The 16,010-nt window shown below is 40.7% G+C and overlaps 1 protein-coding gene and 1 long non-coding RNA gene across 5 annotated transcripts in view; one reads left to right on the top strand and one right to left on the bottom strand.

The window, feature by feature from the left end:
- Positions 1 to 633, top strand: part of LOC132382196 (uncharacterized) — a 125,468-nt gene extending 124,835 nt beyond the window's left edge. The window contains exon 3 of the long non-coding RNA XR_009508227.1: positions 147 to 633. This is a non-coding gene — a long non-coding RNA (uncharacterized LOC132382196). The remainder of the gene's footprint in view (positions 1 to 146) is intronic.
- Positions 1 to 16,010, bottom strand: part of LOC132382195 (MORN repeat-containing protein 1-like) — a 234,485-nt gene that overhangs the window by 73,386 nt on the left and 145,089 nt on the right. The window lies entirely within an intron of this gene.

Below are 16,010 nucleotides of genomic sequence, written 5' to 3'. Positions count from 1 at the left end.
TTATTTTTTCTCTCTTCTTTTGTTGTTTATTTTTGTTTTGTGGGTTTTCCGTGTATATTATAATTATAAAAGTTTCTTTATCTTTTTTCTTCTTTATATGGATAAGAGGAGAATCAATTACCTTTTTCTTTATTACATACTATTAGATTAATACTATGTATGATATACATACGTATATGTCTGCGAGGCTGGGTTCGATGGAGCTTTCACTGTGTGCTGCGTCTGCGAGGGTGAGTCGGGCGGCGCCGTGGAAGTCCATAGCGGGGGTATTCCCTTCTGCCGCCTGCATGGGACAACGAGTCTGTCGGGGACCCTGAGGACTTGTGGAAACTGTGTGGTGGCTTCTTTTGAACTTATAGTCTTTTAACATCTTTGGACTATGGACTATGCCCATGGTCTGTTTTTTTTTAATCAATTATGCTATTATTTGCACTGTTGTAACTATATGTTGTAACTATGTGATTTTGAGCAGGTCTTGTAGCTTTAGTTTTTGGTCTTGTTTTGTCTGGTGGGATTGGGGCTTCTTTCCGGGAAACGTGCTAAGATGGTAGCACGATATTAATATGCAGCAGCCTCTCCGGACACTGGATTGGGGATTGCCAACCATTATGTGGATTTTCTGGTGTAGTCTGTTTTGTCATGTGCTTTTGTGATATCATTCTGGAGGAACATTGTCTCATTTTTTAACTGCATTGCATTTGTGGTTTCTAAATGACAATAAACTGAAACTGAATCTTGATAATGATTATTTTACCTTTTATATTAATTGTTATTGATATAGATATTTGAGATAATTCTCCTCTTGTTTATATACAAATATATATATGTACTCTTTTATTTAACTAATAAAAAGATTGATAAAGAAAAGGAGTTTGAAAAGATTTGGTTTGTCACCTAAAACACTTGAAAACCTATAGAGGAGAGCATTCTGGCAGGCTGCATCACTGTCTGGTATGGGGTGGGGGGGCTACTGCACAGGAACGAAAGAAGCTACAGAGAGTTGTAAAATTAGTCAGCTCCATCTTGGGTACTAGCCTCCGTAGCGTCCAAGTCATCTTCAAGGAGCGACGCCTCAGAAAGATGGTGTCCATTATTAAGGAGCCCAGGACATGCCCTCTTCTCATTGTTACCTTCAGGTAGGAGGTACAGAAGCCTGGAGGCACACACTCAGTGATTCAGGAACAGCTTCTTCCCCTCTACCATATGATTCCTAAATGGTCATTGAACCCATGAACACTACCTCACTTTCTTAATATATATTATTTTTGTTCTGCATTATTTTAATCTATTTAATATACATATACATACTTAATGTAACTGATTTATTTTTCTTTCTATATTATTCTGTATTGCATTGTACTGCTGCTGCTAAGTTAACAAATTTCACAACACATGCCAGTGATAATAAGCCTGATTCTGATAGTGTACATTAGTTTCCTGTGGTTTGCACCTTTGCCAGTTCCTTTGTGCTCCATTTTTTACAGTCATATTAGCTTATGCCCCTCCGAGCAACCAGATCCAGCTTCTCTGTGCAAGACTTTGTCAGCTAGTCTACCAGGATGAATTGTGAGACAATAAAAATACACAACTTCAAACTGATCTATTGCATTTTTTAAAAAGTTAATAATTTACTCCCTAATACCCAGCTGCATCTTTGAGTGTTAGGCATATGCTCACCCCCAGGAATTTTCAAACATCATTTCTGGTCACTGTATGAGCATCAAGCCATACTGCAAACGCAAACTGAGGAAGAACCAAGTAATCAATAGGCTGTCTGTCACCCAACTCCAAACAGCTCAGTAAAGAGGAAGATTGAGAGGTGCTTCAAGCAGGTTCCAGCCCAGTGTAAAGCTAAGCAGTGAGCAGCAGTCTTTTGATGCAGGTTCTAACTATTCTATCTTACAGTGGCTACATCATTGCCATGCAAATATATGTTGTCTTCTAGCCTTATTAAAGTGCTGTAGAATCCATTTCTCACACCAGCTGTGTCCACAGATTGGTTCAGAAGTAGGTTGCTAGGTGGAAGAATAGAATGCTAACTTAGTGAATTGTTTAGTCCGCCTCACAGCCCACCTGAGACTTGCCTAATATAATTGACTGTTGAACCCACTTAGAATGACCAACTGATAAATCAGGCTTCAAACAATTGACTGATGAACCCAGCTTTAAGCAAGCACTGCTGAACTGAGCTTCATGTGAACAACTGAGGAAATGAGCTTTGGGTGGTCATTTGCTGAACCCAGGCTCGAGTGATTGACTGGTGAACCCAGGGTTGAGAGATTGACTGGTGAACCCAGGTTTGAGTAATCTACTAGTGAACCCAGATTCAAGTGATCCAATGGTGGACTCAGCTTGAGCGAACGCCTGGTGACTCCAGCTTTGAATAATTGACTGATTGAGTCCAACTGATTGAAGAGATGATTGTCACTTGTTTCCATTTGTTTTCATTGCTAAACTCTTACTAAACTGGCAACCTCCAACAAGGAGTGCTTCACGTTGGCAAGATGTCAGGTAGGGAACTGTTACATGGAGCAGGGGTGCATACTTTATGAGGCATGAGATGTAGGAGTTTTTCCTGTTTATTCACTCTGCTTCTTGTTTCTGAATTTGGAGCTGGATCTGATTGACATTTTTTTTTGCACAGAGATATTACATGGCCAAGATATTAAGCCATTATGTGCCCAGGTTTGAATGCTCGCTGTTGCCAACAACCTTCACCCATGTCCTTGGGCTGGAAACTCCATGAAGCTTCCTTAATTTGACCCAAAAAAGCCCAGTACTGACTGAGGGCAACAGAAATCCACAAATATTCAGGTCCTCTCATTGACGTATGCAAAATGAAATCATGTATAACTTACAATAACCCTGGTTAATCATGGCAGTAAATGTGGTGAGTAATTCAACTGGAATCAATACACCAAGATTTAACCCTGTTGCCCTTTCCAGATATGATTAGTTGAACAAGTGAAGCATCAAATGCTTATAATTTTAACCTGATTACAAGGCATTAAAAAGAGAGAAATAGAAACGTTAGGAGCATTTTGTTTTCCTCTTCTCTATTGTGTTGGTGACAATCTGTATTCAGCTGATAGAAATTTCCCTAGCCCTGCTCTGACCCAGGGTTAATGAAATGCACAACACATCACACTGATCAAGTGAATAATGCAGATTTTTTTCCCTTTGTAGTATAAAGTTAAAGCCTAGGTCACAGAGAGAAGAAGCAGCAAGCAACTCCCCATGTGTCTCTTTTAATTAACACACTCATAACTAAAGCTGCTGGCCAAGGTCAGGCACCCACCTTTCTCAGATAGGCGAGAGGACGCGACTCAGAACAGCAGGGATGAGGACAAGGGAACTGACCTCTCCAGGAGCAAAATGTCAATTAATTATACTTTTACTACCCTCTCAATTATTACACGCTGATAAGCTGAACAGGATATCTGAAAATGGCACTAAATCATCAGGAAGTCCCTGGCTGGTGAGTACAGTGTGACAATTACCATAAAATTCACAGATGTGATGTCTAATAATAGGGCATAAATAGTTATAGGTTGTTTATGGCCTAATCCATGCTCCTGCCATATTTCCCATCTCTTTACCAGGATAGTTCTGTCACAGTAAAGAATAGTAAGGTGAGGGATGAAAAATTCAAAATAATCAGATAATTAAAGGTGAGCAGTACTTTCTCTATGTATTTACACTACAGAACATATCCAAGGATTATAACCTCATTATGGGGGAAAGATCCTGAGATCTAGAGAGCGATACCATCTGGAGTTCAGCCATTTGATGCTTAGCTCTTGGTAGGGTCATCCAAAATAAGATAGAGACAAGCAGAGTGGCCATTGTACGAGTGGACCAGTGTTAGAGTGTGGAGGTTTAGGCTCAACAGGATTTGGAGGTAAGTATCTATCAAGTTTCTTCTTCGTTATTCTTTATCTGTAAATGTATAGTTAGAGCAGTGAGAATGGCTCTAGGGACTGTGCTGTAGTCTTTGTGTGAGATGTGGGATTTCTGGGAGACCTCTAGCCTCCTGGATAACCACATCTGCACCAGGCACACCAAGCTGCAGCTCCTCAGGGAATGATTTAAGGAACTGGATTACTGCCTGTGCCACACGCTAGCGAAGGTAAGAATAGAGTGATCTAGCAGATGAATGTGTGGCTGAGGAACTGGTGCAGGGGCAGGGTTTCAGATTTCTGGATCATTGGGATCTCTTCTGGGGAAAGTATGACCTGTACAAAAGGGATGAGTTACACCTGAACCCAAGAGGACCAATATCGTTGCGTGCAGATTTGCTGAACTGTTGGGAAGGGTTTAACTAACTTGGCAGGAGGATGGGAACCAGAGGGATAGAACTGAAGATGTGGCAGTTGATAAATAAGCAGAGGCAATGTGCAGTGAGACTGTCAGGAAGGACAGGCAAATGATGGGGCAAAATTGCAGTCAATGGGATGAGTTGCATGGTAACGGGGGGGCAAAATCAAAAAGGGCAATGAATACTGCACTGAAGTTGTTATATTTGAATGCACAGGAATAAGGTAGATGATCTTGACGCACAGTTAGAGATTGGCAGGTATGACATGGGCATCACTGAGCTGTAGCTCAAAGAAGATTATTGTTAGGAGTTTGAACTTCAAAGGATAAACATTGTATCGAAAGGACAGGAGGTAGACAAAGAAGGTGGTGTGGCTCTGTTGGTAAAAATAATTAGATCAAAATCCTTAGAAAGAGGTGACATAGGATTAGAAGATGTAGGATCCTCTATATCCTCTAGGAAACTGTATGGGTACCAAGACTCTGATGGGAGTTAAATACAGACCTCTGAACAGTAGCCAGGATGTAGGCTACAAGTGGGAGATAGAAAAGGCATATCAAAAGGGCAATGTTACTATAGTCATGGGGATTTCAATATGCCAGTAGATTGGGAAAATTGGATCCCAAAAGAGAGAATTTGTAGAATGCCTACAAGATGAGTTTTTTATGCAGCTTGTGGTAAGCCCACTAGCTACTCTACATTGGGTGTTATGTAATGAACTGGATTTGATTAGAGATCTTAAGATAAAGGAACCCTTATTATGTTAGAATTCACCCTGCAATTTGAGAGGGAGAAGCTAAAGTCAGACATATCAGTATTATTAAGGAGTAAAGAGAATTACAGAGGCATGAGATAGGAGCTAGCCAAAGTTGATTAGAAGGGGGCACCAGCAGGGATGACTGCGGAGCAGCAATGGCTGGAGTTTCTGAGAGCAATTTGGAAGGCACAGCAAAGATACATTCCAAAGATGAAGTATTAAAATGCAAGATGACACAAGAAGTCAAAACCAATGTAAAAGCAAAAGAAAGGGCATATAATGGAGCAAAAATTAGTGGTAAGTTGGAGGATTGGGAAGCTTTTAAAAAAACACAAGGCAACTAAAAAAAAATCCATATGGAGGCAAAAGATGAAATATGAGGGTAAGCTAGCTGATAATATCAGAAAGGGATACCAAAAGTTTTTTTTTCAGATATATAAAGAGTAAAAGAGTGGTGAGATTAGATATAAGACTACTAGACTGCAGAGGCAGTAATGGGAAACAAAGAAATGGCAGATGAACTAAATAAGTATTATGCATCTGTCTTCACAGTGGAAAACACTGGCAGTGTGTCAGAAGCTTGAGAGTGTCGGGGCAGCAGTGAGTACAGTTGCTATTACTGGGGTGAAATTGCTTGGGAAGCTGAAAGGTCTGAAGGTAGGTAAGTCACCTAGATCAGATGGACTACACCTCAGGGTTCTGAAAGACGTAGCTGAAGAGATTGTGGGGGCATTCAAGAATCAATAGATTCTGGCACAGTTCTGGAGGACTGGAAAATTGCAGATGTCACTCCACTCTTCAAGAAAGGAGGGAGGCAAAATAAAAGAAGTGATAGGCCAGTTAGCCTAACCTCAGTGACTGGGAAGGTGTTGCAGTTAATTGTTAAGGATGAGGTTCTGGGGTACTTGAAGGCACATGATAAAATAGGCCAAAGTCAGCAAGGCTTCCTTAAATGAAAATCTTGCCTGACAAATCTTTTGGAATTGGTTGAGGGCATGAGTTGAGAGTTAGGGGGCAAAAGTTTAAGGGTAACACGAGAGGGAATTTCTCTACTCAGAGAGTGGTAGCTGTGTGGAACGAGCTTCCAGTAGAAGTGGTAGAGGCAGGTTTGGTATTGTCATTTAAAGTAAAATTGGATAGGTATATGGACAGGAAAGGAATGGAGGGTGATGGGCTGAGTGCGGATCAGTGGGACTAGGTGAGAGTAAGCATTTGGCACAGACTAGAAGGGCTGAGATGGCCTGTTTCCGTGCTGTAATTGTTATATGGTTATAAATAACAAGCAGGATAGACAACGGGGATGTTGCGTACTTGGATTTTCAGAAGGGCTTTGACAAGGTGCCACACGTGAAGCAAGATAAGAGCCCATGGTACCACACTACAGATATTAACAGACAGAGCATAGGCTGATTGGCAGGAGACCAAGAGTGGGAATAAAGGGAGCCTTTTTTGATTGGCTGCCGCAGGGGTTGGTGTTGGGACTACTCCTTTTTACATTGTATGTTATTGATAGTTTTGTGGCCAAGTTTTCAGATGATAAAAAAAATAGGTGGAAGGGTGGAATGTGTTGAAGAAGCAGGGAGGCTGCAGAAGGATGAAAACAGATTAGGAGAATGGATAGAGAAATGACAGATGGAATACAGTGTCGGAAAGTGTTGGAAGAAATAAAAGAGTAGACTTTTTTCTAAAAGGGGATAAATCCAAAAATCTGATGTGCAAAGGGACTTGAGAGTCCTCTCGCAGGATTACCTTTTTTGGGGAGATGCACGTCACCCTACAGCGAAGGGTACGTGGTACCTACGGCATAGATGCGATGCACAAGTATAAATCAGCCTTAATGCTAGAGTAGACACACCAAATTGTGGTTTCAGTTCCACTTCCCAGCAGTGCTCAGAAGTTGTAGGTTTTTGGGTAGGAAGATGGTGAAGGGAGTAATGGAAACAGTTGAGTGCTGGGGATGAAATTAAAGCAGAAAAAACTGCAGATGTTGGCAAACAGAAAATAACTTGGAAAGTATTTGTCACTCAAGTCAGCCAGTCTCCGGGTAGAGAGATAGAAAGAGTTAGGTTCAGGCCAATGGCTGTCCAGCAGAATGGGGAAATAAAGCTGCCAAATGTAAGTGGCAAAAGATACATAGGGACTGCATCAATCTCAGCTGTGGTTATCTTTAGTTGATTCCTTTCCTGATGCTCATAAACAGAAAAGACATGAATGAAGCTCAGATATAATAATAAACACAAGAGATTTTTCAGATACTGGAAATCCAGAGTAATACATAGAAAATGTTGAAAGAACTCAATAGGTCAGGCAGCATCTACGGAGGGAATAAGCAGTTGTTGTTTTAGGCTGAGAACTTTCTTCAGGACTGGAAAGGAAGAGAGGAGAATCCAGGATAAGGAGGTGGGGAGAAGGGAAGGAGTCCAAGTTGGTAGGTGATAGTTGAAGCCAGGTGAATGGGAAGATAGGTAAGTGAGGGTGGAAGACGAAGTGAAAAATTGGAAAGCGATAGGTGGAGAAGTTGAAGAACTGAAGAAGAAGGAATCTGTTAGGAGAGAACAGTGGACCATGGGAGAAAGGGAAGGAAATAATACCCAGCTAACAAAGTGGCAACCTTGGGAGGTGGGGGGGTGGTGGAATAAAATAGCCCAAAAGAAAGCTATACAGCATTCAATACTGCTGATCCACTCAATGCTGCCTGCAGGGCCTTTCAGCCCTAAATAAGAAAACTACTACTTCATCACACATTGTGGAGCTTTACTCAGATGTGTCATACCCAGTCATTGCCTTTATTCTGTCTGGTAGAGGGGAGGTTCTTGACCACTCTCAGAACAACTGATGTTATGATGGTCAGGTCTTTCTTGCAAAGGGTCATCACTTTTGAGCACAATTTACTCAATGCGTGGTAAAGTAGCAGCAGCTGAACATTGACTTCAGAAAGGGGAAGTCGGACGACTATGTACCAGTTCTCTTTGATGGATCAGAGGTAGAGAGAGTAAGTAGCTTTAAATGTCTACATGTTGACATCTTAGATGAGCTGTCCTGGATCTAGTAAACATACACAATCATGAATAAGGAGTGCTGGTGCCTCTTAGAGGCTTCAGGAGATTTGGAATATCACCCAATTCTCTAACAAACTTCTGCAGATGCACTGTTTGAAGGTATCCTGACAGGTTCAATTATGATCTGGTACAGCAATTCCAACAGGAATAGAAGAGGCTGCAGTGAGAAGTGAACAGAGGCCAGTCCATCACAGACACAGCCTTTCCCACCATCAATATCATCTACATGGTCCACTCTCCTCTCTTATCAGATTCCTTGAGGTGCTGCCTCAAGGCGACGTTGGTTATTATTACAGGTATCGAGATAAGTGAAAAGCTTGTTCTGCATACTGTTCACACAGATCAAGTCATTCCATTGAGGATCTATTATCAGGGATCACCACCATCTAGGTCATGCCCTCTTCTTGCTGCTACTATCAGGCAGAAGGTACAGAAGCCTGATGTCCCACACCACTAATTCCTATATAGCTAATTTCCTACAACCATAAGGTTCCTGAACTTGTCTGCACAACATTAATTCTACTTCTGCAATGGAACAGTGTAAATTTATTTAACTACATTAATGTCACCATATACGACCCTGAGATTAATTTTCTTGCAGATTTACTCAATAAATCCATAGAATAATAACTACAACAGAATCAATGAAAGACTGTACTTGGGCTTTCAACCAGAGTGCAAAAGACAACGAACAGTGCAAATACAGAAATAAATAATAAATAAGCAATAAATATTGAGAATATGAGATGAAGAATCTTTGAAAGTGAGTCCATAAGTTGGGAGGACCATTCAATGATGGGGCAAGTGACGTTGAATGAAGTTATTCCCTTTGGTCCAAGAGCTTGATGGTTGAGGGTAATAACTGTTCCTGAACCTGGTGGTGTGAGTCCTGAGGCTCCTGTACCTTCTTCTATATTGAGAAGAGAAAATGTACTGGGTGGGGTCCCAGGCGTTGGATACTGCTTTCCTGCAACAGCGTTTTGTGTAGATGTGCTCACTTGTGGGAAAGGCTGTACCCCTGATGGACTGAGCTGTAACTACTATTTTTTTGTAAGATTTTCCATTCAAAAGCATTGCTGTTTCCATACCAGGATGTGATGCAGCCAGTCAGTATACTCTCCACTAAACATCTATAGAATCACCTCTTACACTACAGCATTCTTATCTCTGATTGTGCTTTTTATGCACTGATGATGTTTTACAGTCTTTTTCTTCTCCTCACTGTCTTGTATAATTTGTGTTTTGTGCATTTGAACTTACGTGCCTGTGACGCCACTGCAAGTGAGTTTGTCATTGTACCTGTATGTCACAGTACTTGTGCACATGACAGTAAACTTGATGTGACTTGGGAGGAAGTCTCACCCACAATACACCCTAAGTTATTGTTCGCAGAGGGGCTCACAATACTTGTGACCTCATGCTAGTCTGGAGGTAGGAAATTTTCTATATGCACATCATTGTCGATGTAGATTAAGCAATTGACCTTCTTTCACTTTTTACCACTTCCAGATAACCTTTACATTTTTAAAATTCAGGTTTGTCTTAGTACTCTTTTTGAGTGCTCCCCTGCAGGACTGGACACCTTCACTTTAAACTGAGAAAGCTGCCTATGAATTCCAGTGTTCGCACAGTTCAAACTCTAATCCCTCTCCTGCATGGATTGAGGGCTGCAGATGGGAAGATGACATGCACTGGCGAGATTGGGTCTCCTGTGGATTATTTGAAGAAACAGGACTGAATAATAAAAGAGAAAGCAGATGAACTAGATAATAGAGGTCATTAAAACAAGGCTAGGGTATGTGAGTTCCCTGAAGAATTGGAAGGTAGGACACCATTAACCTCCCATAGCACCTTACCTAAGACGTAGTTTTTGAGTTCAGAGCTGTAGTTAAATGTTTTCCACAAATTACTCTCTACTAAAACACTTATCATCTGCAAGTTAACAATCTGAAATAACACATTTCTTGGAGTCTCAGGCAATATAGACTGGGGAATCTGCTGGTCTAATTCCCTAAAGATGCATGCAGCCAATGAGATATATAGGAAAGAACTATTATATCATCTTGTCACACTTCGGGTAGCAAGTTACTGGATTGTTTTTGAATCTTTGTCCAAAAACATTCAGCATTACTTTGTAATTAACACAGCAAAATCCCATAGCAGTAAAGAGATGATTAAAGAGCTTTATTCAGGGTCAGCAGAGGGAAGGAAGTTGGCTAGAAATGGAGGGCTTCCTGCACTTCATTAGTTATCATTATAAGCTCTTTTCCACCATTGGATTAGCAGATTTCACCTTGCACTGCTCATGCCACCAAGTAAATGTCACTTTGCTACCAGATACAGAATTGTTCACTTTATTTATCTCTTTTGTACCCAAACAACACAGCCTGGTACAGAAATACCAATGCTCAGGAACAGAATAGTCTACAGAAAGTGGTGGATACAGCCCAGTCCATCACATGCAAAACCCTTCCCACCAATGAGCCCATTTACAAGGAGTGCTGCTACAAGAAAGCACCATCCATCATCAAGGCTGCCCACCATCCAAGCCATGCCCTCTAATCACTACTACAATCGACAGGAGGTACAGAAGCCTTACATCCCACACTGTCACGTTCAAGAGCTATTATTATCCTACAACCATCAGGCTCATATGCCAGAGTGAGTAACTTCACTCGCCTCAACACTGAACTGATTCCACTACCTAGAGACTTATTTTTAAGATCTCTACAGCTCATGTTCTCAGTAATTTTTTATTTGCACAATTTGCCTTCTTTTGTCCATTGGTTGTTTGTCAATCTTTCTTTATGTACCATTTACTTACTTACTATCTGTTATGCTTGCTGGCATTTAGGGCAGGAATGAAGGACCTCCATCTCTGTCTGTCCACTGTTGCACACAGATATGGAAGGATTCTTCATTACTGTTTCCTTAACAGTTTTGTTGACCAGTCAGGGTTGTTAATCCTGAGCTGAACCCTTGAACCTGCAAGACTGGTGAACCATTCGTAGTCTGGTCTCTACACTTCGATATTTTTGGCATAGGTAACTATATTAAGAGCCAAAGAATAAAGCCCTGACTCCAGCCAGTATAGTCCTCCAGGTCATTGAGACATGTGAGCCTGAAAGACACAAGGTTCTGGTCCTCTTGGAGGTTTATTTATGTATAGTTTTTCATACATTCTACTGTATTTTTTTCCCTGAAAATGTCAAAAAGAAAGTGACTCTCAAGGCTGTACATGGTGACATACACATAGTTAGACAATAAATTTATTTTGACTTTTGACTTTGAAACAATGCAGCATCAATGCTGATGTCCTGAAATGGGCTTGAATTCACAAATTCCTAACAAAGGGGATAAGAAAGCCACACACTAAATTGAACTAATATTTTATCTGTTTGCATTATAAGCCAAATCTAGAAGCTGACAGCCTGCAAAGATTGGACTGAATAAGTCTGAATTAGTTCCACTGATGCCAAGTCAGAATTTCTCCTTCCTCTCATGAGTTCTCTAACACTCTCTGGTATCCTAATCAACAGTGTGAGAAAAGTATGTTCCCATGTTAAATAATTATGATTTCAATGAGGACGTGCTGCAATTCCACCAGGGAATCTTGCTATTGCTAAGCCATCATGATAATGAAATTAGTTACTGTAGGGCCCAATTATAACTGCATCTGAGATCCTAACCACTTTGACAAGCTATGATACCATAAAGGTGGCTGCTGCCTTTCCTTCCCAATGGCAGTAACGAGAAGAGAGCATGTCCCCCTGGACCTTACAGGACCCTCACTATCTGAGGACAACCCCTCTTCTTATTACTACCATCAAGATACAGGAGCCTGAAGACACACACTCAGCATTTTAGGAACAGCTTCTTCCCCTCTGCCATTAGTTTTCTGAATCGTTCATGAACACTACCTTGTTATTCCTCTTTTACACTGTTTATGTGTTGCTGTGACTTAAGTAATTTTTATGTCTTGCATTGTACTGCTGCTGCAAAACAATAAATTTCACAACTTAAGTCAGTGATAATAAACCTGATTCTAGTTTGATTCTGAGAAACTAAGCCACTTCGTTGGAATACATATCTGGCATCTGTTAAAGAACCAAACGGACAAAAGCTTTTCCTGCCTTTTTCTAATGTACATCAAACTGACTGGAGCATAGTATTTCTGTTCCCAGGAAATGCTATATTTTTCCAATTGGAACACATCCTTTGTCTAAGGACCAATATGTTCCCACAATACAAATTGTGAGTCTTTCTCTCAGCCAAAGGCAATTACTAATAGATCTTGTTTGATTGCCTTAAATTATATGTAACTTCATTTTCAGTCCTGTGGTGCCAGGATTGGCAAATAATGTTCACATGTGGGTTTACACTAGTTCTTCTCAATGATGGGAGTTGACCTTAGGGTAACCTCAGATGAATGGAATCACTTTGCATCAACTACTTGTTGGCAATGAGCACCAGAGAGGAAGCAGAACAGAAATGCATTAAACCTACTTTTCCAAATTATAATCACTACCATCAAAGCCACTGTACCTGGGTACAAAAACAAAGTTTGATCTTTCAAATGAGACGTTAAAGTGAAGCTCTCAGCTTTTTTATTTTATTGGATATTAAAGATCCCATGGAAATATTTTGAAGAAGAGCATTGAAGTTCTCCCTAGTGACTTACAGAACATTTGTCTTCCAACTAAACAGCTTGACTGGGCACATGCTGGGATTTGTGTGAGCTTGCTATGTACAAAGTGGCCGTTCCCTATATCACAACAGCAACTGTATTTCATTGGCTATGAAGCACTTCAAGACACAAAATCTATAACCTCAACAACAGATTGTAGCTAATCTACCAACTGAGGAGAAAGAACAGGCAATTGTAAAAATCAACACTTTCTGTGGAACCACTGTACTAACCTGCAGATCTTTATTGCTTAAAACATTCCACCTTGCTACACATACAAAATGCTGGAGGAAATCAGCAGGTCATGTAGCAAATCATAAACACAAGAAATTCTGCAGATGCTGGAAATCCAAAGCAACACACACAAAATGCTGGAGGTACTCAGTAGGTCAGGCAGCATCTATGGAAATGAATAAACAGTCGGTGTTTCAAGCCAAGACCCTTCTTCAGGACTGGAAAGGAAGGGGGTAAGAAGTTGGTGGAGGGGGAGAGGGAAAGGAGTACAAGCTAGCTGGCGATAGGGAAGGTGGGTGGGTGGTTGGGGGAGGGGATGAAGTAAGAAGTTGGGAGGTGATAGGTGGAAGAGGTAAAGGGTCGAAGAAGAAGGGAGTGAAACCACATGCTGCCTGATCTGCTGAGTTCCTGCAGCATTTGTGTGTATTGCTGTAGATTTTTAGCATCGGCAGAAACTCTTGTGTTTTTGATTCCATCTTGCTAAATTGCTGAGGAGACCAATGGTGTTACTGAGCATCTTGTGAGAGAACACCCAGGGTAAAGCATTATCACCTTCAGAGGAATAGCGGAGAAGTTGCAGCCTGCAAAGAGATATCAAGGAGTGAGGAAGTGTGCAGCAGTTATAAAACTGTATCCAACAAGTAGTCGGCACCTGCAGGGAGTGATGAGGAAAGGAAGGTAAACAGAAGAACCATGCTTCAGTGATCGGCATCTATGGGCTTGGCAGCAAGGTCAACTGTGGTCCTGTACCTCTGCATAGTCAGCAACTAGTGGGCAGGAAATAAATTGTAGAAAAAGAAATGTTAAAATAATTATAAATTGCCTGCATACAATAAACTCCTGAAGGTGTTATCAGAATACCACTGTCCCAACGGATTCAGCTGCTGGAAGATTGAAGGTTTGTGAATTCTTTGCTTTACCAGCCCATTCAGGAAATGTATCAATGCCTTTGCAAGGGAGTATTAACATAATTCTTTGGTTTTGTTTTGTCAGGAACAGTGGTCGGAATAAAAAGAGCACTCATATTCTGTGAGCACTCCCATTCCTTTTATTTTGGATCTGGCTCATCAATTTGCATCAAACATGGTCTACTTGCCATTCCACAGTGTTGGTCACATGTGGGATGATAAGGAATGAGAGGAAATAGGAGAAAATGTTAATGATGAACCTGTGCAGACTTTCGAGTAGGAATATAAACCCAAAGCTGCAGACGCAGCTTTGATATCTTTTTAAAGGAGGGTGGTAAACATGACAGAATTTATGAGAAGAGATCTGGAGGGAAAGAGAATGTTGGCTAAACGATGGAGTGGAGGGACTGCAAGTAAAGGAGGTCAGTCTTAGAGGAGAGTTGAGTGCACATAGCAGAGCGGGCCTTTATGAATCATTATCCCTCCATTCAACTTCTTATTACAGCCATAGTGTCATTGATGGAAGGTATTTAGTATTCTTGGCAAACTGTTAAAGAAATCTTTCTGGTTCCTGTTGCAACCAGCCCCTGACTTGTCCTTTTGAACTCTCTCCTGATTCTATTTGACACTATCAGGTTTCTGATCTTCCATTTATATTATTTCTGTCCTCTCCTTTGGCTGTTTCCTCAAATGAAAACATTTTTTTCCCTCGACGTTACAAAGTTCTTTCAATACCTGTTTATATTTTTTAATCAATTTTTATCTGTACTCACATCTGGCTTGAGTGATATTGATATTCTTTATCAAATAACTATTCAAAAGTCTAATACAAATGTTCTAGAATTTATCTCAGCCACTCCAAGTACTCACTTCCTTCAATAAACAGAAGTTTTGGCTTTCTAAACTGGAGGTTGCAACCCCAAATGGGGTTATAACATGTTCCACTGTTCACATTTGACCTGCATTTAACCTCAGGAGTTAGATCCTCAAACCACTAGCTATAGGAAAACTGACCTACCCCAGCCTTGCTTTGGATCCCATTGCCTCAACATCAGGTGTGTGAGTAATAGTCTATAGTTTATCTTCTTGGAAAAGTGGGAGATAGAAAATGGAGTAGAGAAGAGAGAGAACGAGTGGAAGTGAAGGGATATCTACTCAATCTGCTAGACAAACCTGCAGAGAAAGAGACAGAGTTGGATACAGGGAAAAGATCGTGAGAAAGACAAGATGAAGAAGGAGTATGAGAAAGAGGGACAAAAAGAGAAAGGAAGATAGAGATAGGGATAGGTGAGTGAAAGAACATAAGAAATAGAAGGAGAAGCAGAACTTCAGCTCTTTGATAAGATCATGTCAAATCATTTACCCCAATTCCATTTTCCTTCATTATCCTATGTCCTTGATTCTGTTAACATCTACATAATAATCTTTATTATACTCATTGATTTAGTTTTGGCAACCCTTCGGGGTAGAAAATACTAAAGATTCACTACCTCTTGTAGTTCTTCTTATCTCTGCCTTGAATGGCCCAGCCCTTATTTTGACACCATGGCTCCTCCTTCTAACTAACCCAGACAAGGAAAGCATCATCCCTGAAACTATCTTGTTAAGTCTTCTGTTTCTCAGTGAAATCATAGCTTGTGCTTCTAAACTTGATGGTGTAGGTCCATTCTGCTTAACCTCTCCTGCTGTGACAAAGCTGCCATCCTAGAGTTACTCTTCTGAGCCTTTGCTGCACTCCTTCAACTGCAAGTATATCTTTCCCTCGGGATACCAAATCCCTCAGTAACCTGTACACAGTATTACAGATGCAGTATCATCAAGGCTCTGTGTAATTCGTATTAGACTTCTTTACTCTCATATTCAAATTTTGCAATAAAGGCCAATATACCATTTGGCTTCTTATCTGCCTGCAGTACCTACTGATTAACTTTTGGTGATTGATGTATATTGATACACTGGTTCTTTTAAACACCAATATATTTCAGATGGCATCTTTCTTGCAATTTCTTCAACCAAAATAGATGATCTCATATTTTTCCATGTTATA

This window comes from Hypanus sabinus, chromosome 27, assembly GCF_030144855.1.
Source record: "Hypanus sabinus isolate sHypSab1 chromosome 27, sHypSab1.hap1, whole genome shotgun sequence".
Lineage (NCBI taxonomy): Eukaryota > Metazoa > Chordata > Chondrichthyes > Myliobatiformes > Dasyatidae > Hypanus > Hypanus sabinus.
Note: the sequence above shows the minus strand (reverse complement) of the source record. Positions and strands in the feature narration are given on the sequence as shown.